The sequence below is a fragment of the Balaenoptera ricei genome, chromosome 17 (assembly GCF_028023285.1).
Source record: "Balaenoptera ricei isolate mBalRic1 chromosome 17, mBalRic1.hap2, whole genome shotgun sequence".
In the NCBI taxonomy this organism is placed as follows: Eukaryota; Metazoa; Chordata; class Mammalia; order Artiodactyla; family Balaenopteridae; genus Balaenoptera; species Balaenoptera ricei.
Window position 1 is genome coordinate 16,413,293 of NC_082655.1, and position 7,881 is coordinate 16,421,173.

A 7,881-nucleotide genomic window follows, 5' to 3' on the forward strand; every position below is an offset into this window, starting at 1 on the left:
CCATTTCCAGGAAGGGTGTGTCGAGGTCTGCGAAGGCTCTGAGACTTGACCACACCTGTCAGCCCACGCATTAACCTGCCAGTGTCATAGGTGCTGCAGGAGACTTGATTACTTGTGGCCCAGGGAACAGGATAAGCTTCAGCATATTTGTATCAGTTCCTTTGCCTCCAAGTCCCAGGGCAGGTGACACATATGAGCCCAAACGAAAGAGTGTACGTGCAGTGGGGTGCGTTATAGGAGAGGAACCCTGAGCTTAGGAGACGCAGATCCTTTATAATGAACAGTAAGCAGGCCTGCCCTGTGCTCCAGGGGAGAACACTCTCTCTTTTTTAAGGCTGTTTGCTTTGCAAGCATCGTTGAGAAGATAGTCTGGAATGAAGGGCTGTAAGTGCCTTCCTTGCTCACAAGATGTACAGAAACACGAGACCCATGGAGCTCTGTCTCAGGTGATTATCCTCTCCTTTTAGCCACACAGATTATAATCAGTATAACATCATCTTCAAATGCAAAAGGCTTACTTGAATTATCCGGGTGGAAGAGCTCCCTTATGAGAAGTGAAATTTAGTAATAGACCAAAAACTTTGTCAGGTGTTGTCCCACATAGCTTTTTTTTCCCCCATGGTTAATATTTTATTTTCTTTAAAAATGTTTATGCCTTTGTAAATTATTATAATTACATTTCAATGTTATATTCTTTTTTTTAACATCTTTATTGGAGTATAATTGCTTTACAGTGGTGTGTTAGTTTCTGCTTTATAACAAACTGAATCAGCTATACATATACATATATCCCCATATTTCCTCCCTCTTGCGTCTCCCTCCCACCCTCCCTATCCCACCCCTCTAGGTGGTTATAGAGCACCGAGCTGATCTCCCTGTGCTATGTGGCTGCTTCCCACTAGCTATCTGTTTTACATTTGGTAGTGTATGTATGTCCATGCCACTCTCCCACTTTGTCACAGCTTACCCTTCCCCCTCCCAGTATCCTCAAGTCCATTCTCTTGTAGGTCTGTGTCTTTATTCCTGTCTTGCCTCTAGGTTCTTCATGAATTTTTTTTAGATTCCATATATATGTGTTAGCATACGGTATTTGTTTTTCTCTTTCTGACTTCACTCTGTATGACAGAGTCTAGGTCCATCCACCTCACTACAAATAACTCAATTTCGTTTCTTTTTATGGCTGAGTAATATTCCATTGTATATATGTGCCACATCTTCTTTATCCATTCATCTGTCGATGGACACTTAGGTTGCTTCCATGTCCTGGCTATTGTAAATAGAGCTGCAGTGAACATTGTAGTACATGACTCTTTTTGAATTATGGTTTTCTCAGGGTATATGCCCGGTAGTCCCACACAGCTTTTAATTTTTTTTTTCTCAGTAGAGGGAAGAAAATTCCAACCCTGGGCAAAAAGGTGAAGTCATCAGGATTTCCCATCCACTTCACCAGCTCGTTTCTCCCTTTCCCAGGCCCCTTCCCAAAACAGACAAAGGTCTGGTTTTGTTTATAGTTTGAGACTTTTAGTATGAGTGAGAACATGACTAGCAATTGCAGGTTTAGTCATTTATCTCTAATGTGAAACAAAAGACTTTGTATATTTAACAGGCATTTCAGTTTTTAGGAACCATTAAAAAGTATGGAAACCCCTTCACCGCTCCCCACTGCCCCCCATCCCTTCATTGAGTCATTAATAATCACTTACTGGGTCCTGTTAGGGGACAGGCATTGTGTGGTTGCCATGGAGACACTGGTTACTGTGGAGTTTATGGTCTAGTTGTGGGTGGCCTGCAGGATAGAGCCCAAAGGGACCGTGGTTGCCAAGCCCCTCACGACACAGCCTTTGGCTCCCAGGGGCTTCTCGTCTTTGTCTTTCCCCACTCCCAACCTTTGAATGTGCCCTATTTGTCACCTTTAGGCTTTCAGGCCAGCAACTCAGCCTGTAACCTCTCCCCACCCACTGCCCTCATGTGGCTAATTCGTATTCGGCTCACAGGTCTCCACCTGGTTTCAGCTTCCAGAAATCTTGATCCCCAAGTGGTGGTAGGTTTCGCGCTGTGTTCCTTCCCTGCTCTTTGACCCCTGTATTGGCCCTTATTATGCTGTCTTGTCATAGCCTGTTTGTTTTCCATGAGACGCTTTAAACTTTGTAAACTCAGGGACTAGGACTGTCTTGTTCATATTTGTATCCCGAGGGCGGAACACCTGGCATCTGGCCAAATGTTTGTGGAGCAGAATCACTGAATTAATTGGCCAGCGTCTTTGTTTGCACAAAAGGTTAATGCCCCAAAGGTCTGACAGTGCTGAGGCAGTCCGCTCAGAAACGTTGCGCATTTCTCTTTCTGTAGCTGAAACCCCTTCCTCCCGTTCATCTAGGCCTCCTGGATATGCCCTTTTCTCTCTTAGCTTCTCTAGGTTTCCCGTCTAATCCTAGTGCCCTTCTAACTTTGCCCAGACTTTTAGCTTGCAGCCCCTTGGCTTTCCTCCCAGACCCACTATCAATGCTCTTGTGCACCGCTGAGTGGTCTCCGTGGATCTGCCCACACCCTCACTCCCGCCCCACCTCACTCTCCTGGCAGCAGCGTGTCCACCCACCTGAGAACCCAGCCTCCTGTACCTTGATACCCCAGCTGTAACGCAGGGCAGGAAAGGGCAACCCAGGAAGAATGGGCATCTCTGGGTGTCATCACACACAAGTCATCTTGATCATTTCCAGCACAGATGGTGAAGGCAATTAACTGAGCAATGATTATGGTAAAGAAGTCTTGAGCCTGCCTCGTAACCCCACCCTCTTGTTGATGAATGAATCACTCAGAAGGTGAGCAAATGTGAAGCACAGAGATGTCTGTCTGCCCTCCAGTAGGTGGGGTGGGACCCAAGGGCAATTCTTGCCTCTCGTGACTCAAAAGGCCTGTCTTTAGTGTTTTCTCCCAAGGGGGGGTGGCTGTGCCCAGTATTTGAGCTGGTGAGAGTCCTTTGTCTTTTATATTCTTACACCACTGCAATTTTATACTATAGCCAAAGAGATCTTATACAAATAAAGATTGCTCTCAGAGTCCTTCAGTGATTTCCCCGAGGCCTGGGAGGCCCCGTGTGGTCTGGCCCTGGCCCACTTCACCCCAGCTCACTCTGGTTTCTTCTCATGTCTTTGAACTCGGCAAGTGTCCTCCCACCCAAGCCCTATGCCCATCCAGTTACCTTTACTTGGAACACTCCTCCCTGTCGTCCCTCAACCCTGCCATAAACTTTGCCCTTCCTACAGATCCCAGCTCAAAGGTCACTCTCAGACAAGATGATTCTGAGTCCAGACTTGCTCAGGTCCTCCCTTTAAATGTTGTCAGAGCGCCTGCTTTTTTATTCCCCCTGCAAGGTGCTTAATGGAATCGTAATTGAATATTCTTTGTATGAATCCTCCTCGCTAGCTCATAAGCTCCGGGACTGTGTCTCTGGTTTGCCCCTTCATGGCAGAGCTCAGCTTCCTGGACATGCCGTGACTTCTGCCCAGTGCTGCTTTCCTGGAGCCCCAGGCACTTGAAGAGACAGCCTGAAGCCCGCTGAGCCAACAGCCAGTGCCTACAGAGCTCCACTGCCAGCGCCACAGGTGCCCCCCGCCCCCCGCCTGTGAGGTACCACATTCAACAAAGATGTGCTTCATTTTAGGAAAACCTAGGGTAGAAATCTCTCTGAAACAAATCCAAGGCCGCTGTTTATAAAAATGATTATTTTAAATAGCAGCTTTCTAGTGCTTTTGAAATTTCGTCTATAAAAGTAGTTTATACACGACTTTCCAAGGTCTTAATCATGAAAACAAACAAGCAAACAAAAACCAGAGAGGATTATACAAAAGAATCCAAAGCTTGAGAAACAGTGGTCCTGATGAGGGGCAGCCTAGGGCTGCTCCAGTCCTATCTTTGTGATCGAAGTGTGTCCACCAGGTGACTTTGCTAATGAGGTCAGAGAAAAAGGACAGGCATTTGTCTGCTTGGGGCTCACTGTTCCTTATCTTTTCCTCCTTCCTCGGCACAGAATGACTTGGTCACCTAAAACTTTGATGTTGTGTCTGCTCAGCCCTTGAGCTGACGACCACCCTGCCCCCCATCTCTGGGAACCTGGCAGCCATATTTGTCTTCACTGACCCAAATGATGGGAGAGAGGAAGCAGGGTTTACCTGACCTAAGCTGAGCCAATCAGAATCTCCCCAAGAGATGTAGAAATGAGTCTTCTCGTGTCTGAAACTGGGTCAAAACCGGGGCATGGCTGTGTTTGCCAAATGGACTGGGGGATAGAGCAGGTCTGCAGAAAGAGAATGAAAGAGATGCCCAGAAAGGGGCAGAGGGACAGTCTCTGCTCTGCTGCCTCCTGATTCCAGGCCCTTCCTGTTCTCTAGGCCCAGCTACAGTCTTGGCTGAGACCTCCACGAAACACCTGGAGTGAGGTAGGCAGAATAATGACTCCCGAAGCTGTCCTGATCCCCCAGGGTGTCCTAACCTGTGAATATGTTAGGTTACAATGCAAAGGGGAGTTAAGGTTGCTTATCAACTGACCTTAAAATAGAGAGTATTATCCAGGTGAGCCCAGTGTAGTCACTGAGATCTTAGCAAATGGAAGATGGAGTGTATTAGGACTTGCCAGAGAAACAGACCCAATAGGTCTGATACAGATATATGTGAGAGGAGATTTTGTATAGGAATTAGCTCAAGTGGTTATGGAGGCCAAGAAGTCCCACCAGCTGTCTTCTGCAAGCTGGAGAACGGGGAAAACCAATGATACCATTCAGTTGAAGTCTGAAGGCCTGAAAATCAGGGGGCTGATGGTATAAGTCTTGATCTGAGTCCAAAAGCCCGAGAACCAGGAGTGCCGATGTCCAAGGGCAGAAGGTAGATGTCCCAGCTCAAGCAGAGAGCGCAAATTCATCCTTCCTCTGCCTTTTTGTTCCATTCAAACCTTTGACAAATGGATGATTCCCACCTGCACTGGGGAGGGTGATCTTACTTAATTCACCAGCTCAAATGCTAATCTCCTTCAGAAACACTCTCAAGACACACCCAAAATAATGTTTTACCAGTTATCTGGGCATCCCTTAGCCAGTCAAGTTGACATAAAATTAACCATCACACGGAGGCAGAAGGAGTGGGTCAGGGTCAGAGAGATGCTGTGCGGCTGGCTTTGAAGATGGAGGAAGAGGCCATGGGCCAAGGAGTGCAGGCGGTCTGTAGAAGTTAGAAAAGGCAAGGAAACAGATTCTCTCCTAGGGTGTCCAGGGGGGAACACAGCCCTGCTGACACCTTGATTTTAGTCCAGTGAAACCAATGTGGGAATTCTGAACTAGAAACTATAAGGTGATACATTTGTGTTGTTTTATGCCATGATGTTTGTGGTCATTTGTTATAGCCGCCATTGGAAACCAATATACAAAGTAACCTACCCATAAATTAAGATTGCTTGAGCTAGTTTCAGTATCTGCTACTTGCAACCAAAGAATCCTGGTATGGACCACTTGGGTCCTTTCAATCTTGGTTTTAGAATAAGACATTGTGTCTCAGAAGGCTATTTCTTTTTTAAATGACATTCTTTTGTAAAACCTTGATAGAGCATCGTTGTAGGAGATATCAAAGATAAGACACAACACCTATTTTTTTTTTTTTTTAGAATTTATTTTAGGCATCACCTTTCTCCAGAATACTTCCTGTCTCTCTAAGTCTCAGCTTGGATCCCTTTCTACGTGCCCCCTTAGTACCCTGTGCTTACCTGTGACATTCCACCTGTGACACGTTTAACTTTTCTGTCCTTTTCATTAGGTAGTGTGCTACATGAGGATAGTGACAATGTCTCCTTTATCTCTGAATCAGCAAACATAGCCCTTGATACATAATCAACCCAGGGCAAAAGCTGAATGATTTTACTGACAGTAAGGCAATCTCTATAGAAGTTGGAGGGAGATGAGACTTTGAATGGAATCCCTAGGGAGAAAGACCACAGAATTGCTTTATCCTAAACAAAAGGTGCAAAAGTTTTCCTACTCAGGTGTGATCCACAGGTGAGAGAGAGATTGTAAGTAAAGAGTCTAAGCTTTGCTATGAACAAAGACTGCTAGGTGTGCTAGAGAACAGTAAGGTTGACAGAGAACCAAGGACTTAAGGTCGTTTCTCATGCTTTGCATGGCTAAAGGGGATCAGTTTTCTCCTAGTAACTGAGGTTTTTTTGGTTTTGTTTTTTTAAAAAAACAAAGTTTCAGAATATCATTGATCTGTTCTTATAACTGGTGTTAGTCTTCAGAATTGGAATGACTTGAATCAAATGGTAAGGACTTCATTTCTGATTTCATTAGTAATTACCAGGAATTCATAATTCTGTCTCTGGCAAGTCATCTAATAGAGCCCAAGTTTGTGGAAGGGCCTTGGCTTGGTATCATGGACTGAAAAAGCTTGAGAAACTCATCTTTTTTTTTTTTTAATTTAATTTATTTTTTTATACAGCAGGTTCTTATTAGTTATCCATTTTATGCATATTAGACAACACCTATTTTCAAGGAGCTTCCATCTCTAGTAGGCGTAATAGGACATCCACATAAGTGGCAAATAAGGGTCAGGAGGGAGGACTTGACAGCGCAGGAGTGCAGAGGAAGGGGGTTTTCATGAAGGTGGTAACATCTGAGCTGGACCTGGTGGGGGGCGGGGTTTGTAGCAGGCTCGGCAGAGAATGGAAGGCAGGCCTGCGAGGTTTCGCAGTCGAGGGATGAGAGCAGCCAAGGCCTGGAGGACATGAAGGCTGGTCATCCAGGTTAGCGGGTGTGAAGGGATGTGGTGGGTAATGAGGCTGGGCAGGTAAACCAGCATCAAATTCTGGATGATCTTGAGTGCCTGGTAGGGAACTTGACTTGGCGTGGGATATACTGAGCTATGAAAAGTCTCTGAGCCCGGGAATGGATGGTTTAGGGTTGTGCTTTAAGCTGATAAAGCTGGTTTCACTTCCTGCGTGTTAAACAACCTTTCAGCTTTGTGCAATATGTGTTTTCTGGGTCTAGGAGATAATGAGCACTAACGTGGAGGGTGGAGGTGAACTCAAGTCACCGAGATGTCCCAACGCTTTGGGGAATTCACACTGTTGCAGAGTTTGTTACCCTGAAGGGCTTTCCCACCTAGAAAAGGCCAAACTCTTGACAGCTTTGCCCACTGCCCCTCCTGCCTTGTGCGCAGGTGAGTCCTCCCCACTTTCAGGTCTCAGCTCCGTCTCTCCTTTGCCCTCATTCCCTTGTAGACCCAGCAAACCACCGATCAGGGAACTGCAAACGCTGGAGGCAGGGAGGCTCTTGGCACCATCACATAAGCCCTCTGGGAGCTGGGACACCGCTGTTTCCACCCACGCGGGCTGCCCAGCCCCTGGCATACTGGGGGACAGGGTGGGGGGCAAGTGTGTGGTTAAATACATGAATTCAGGCCCTTTGGGAATGGAAGCCAGGGCTGGCCTCCAAGGATGGGGGATAGAATCATCCAGCCAGGGGACTCTGCGCTGGATGCTGCTTCATACCGTGCCCACAGGGAGGGCTCCCAGAGCAGCAGTGCTGGCGCGCCTCTCACAGGAGCTGCGCTGGGAGGACAGCACAACTGTGGGTGTTGGGGGGAAAAATCGGGGAGCCGGCCCTGGGGCCTTTCCACTTTAGGGCCACCATTCTCGAAGAACAGCCGGCCACCAGAAGCAAGCACTGGCTCTGCTGGTAGAGGGGAGCAGTTTGTATCAAGAAGGGCCATCTCCGGAGGCCCAGCTGAGGTGACGCAGGTGTCTGCTGTCCTGCAGCGGGGCCGGGGAGTGTGCGGGGGCGGAGGGCGAGCAGCTGCAGGTGGGTGTACAGAGCCGGGGCTCCTCTGGCCACGTGGGCCGACGTG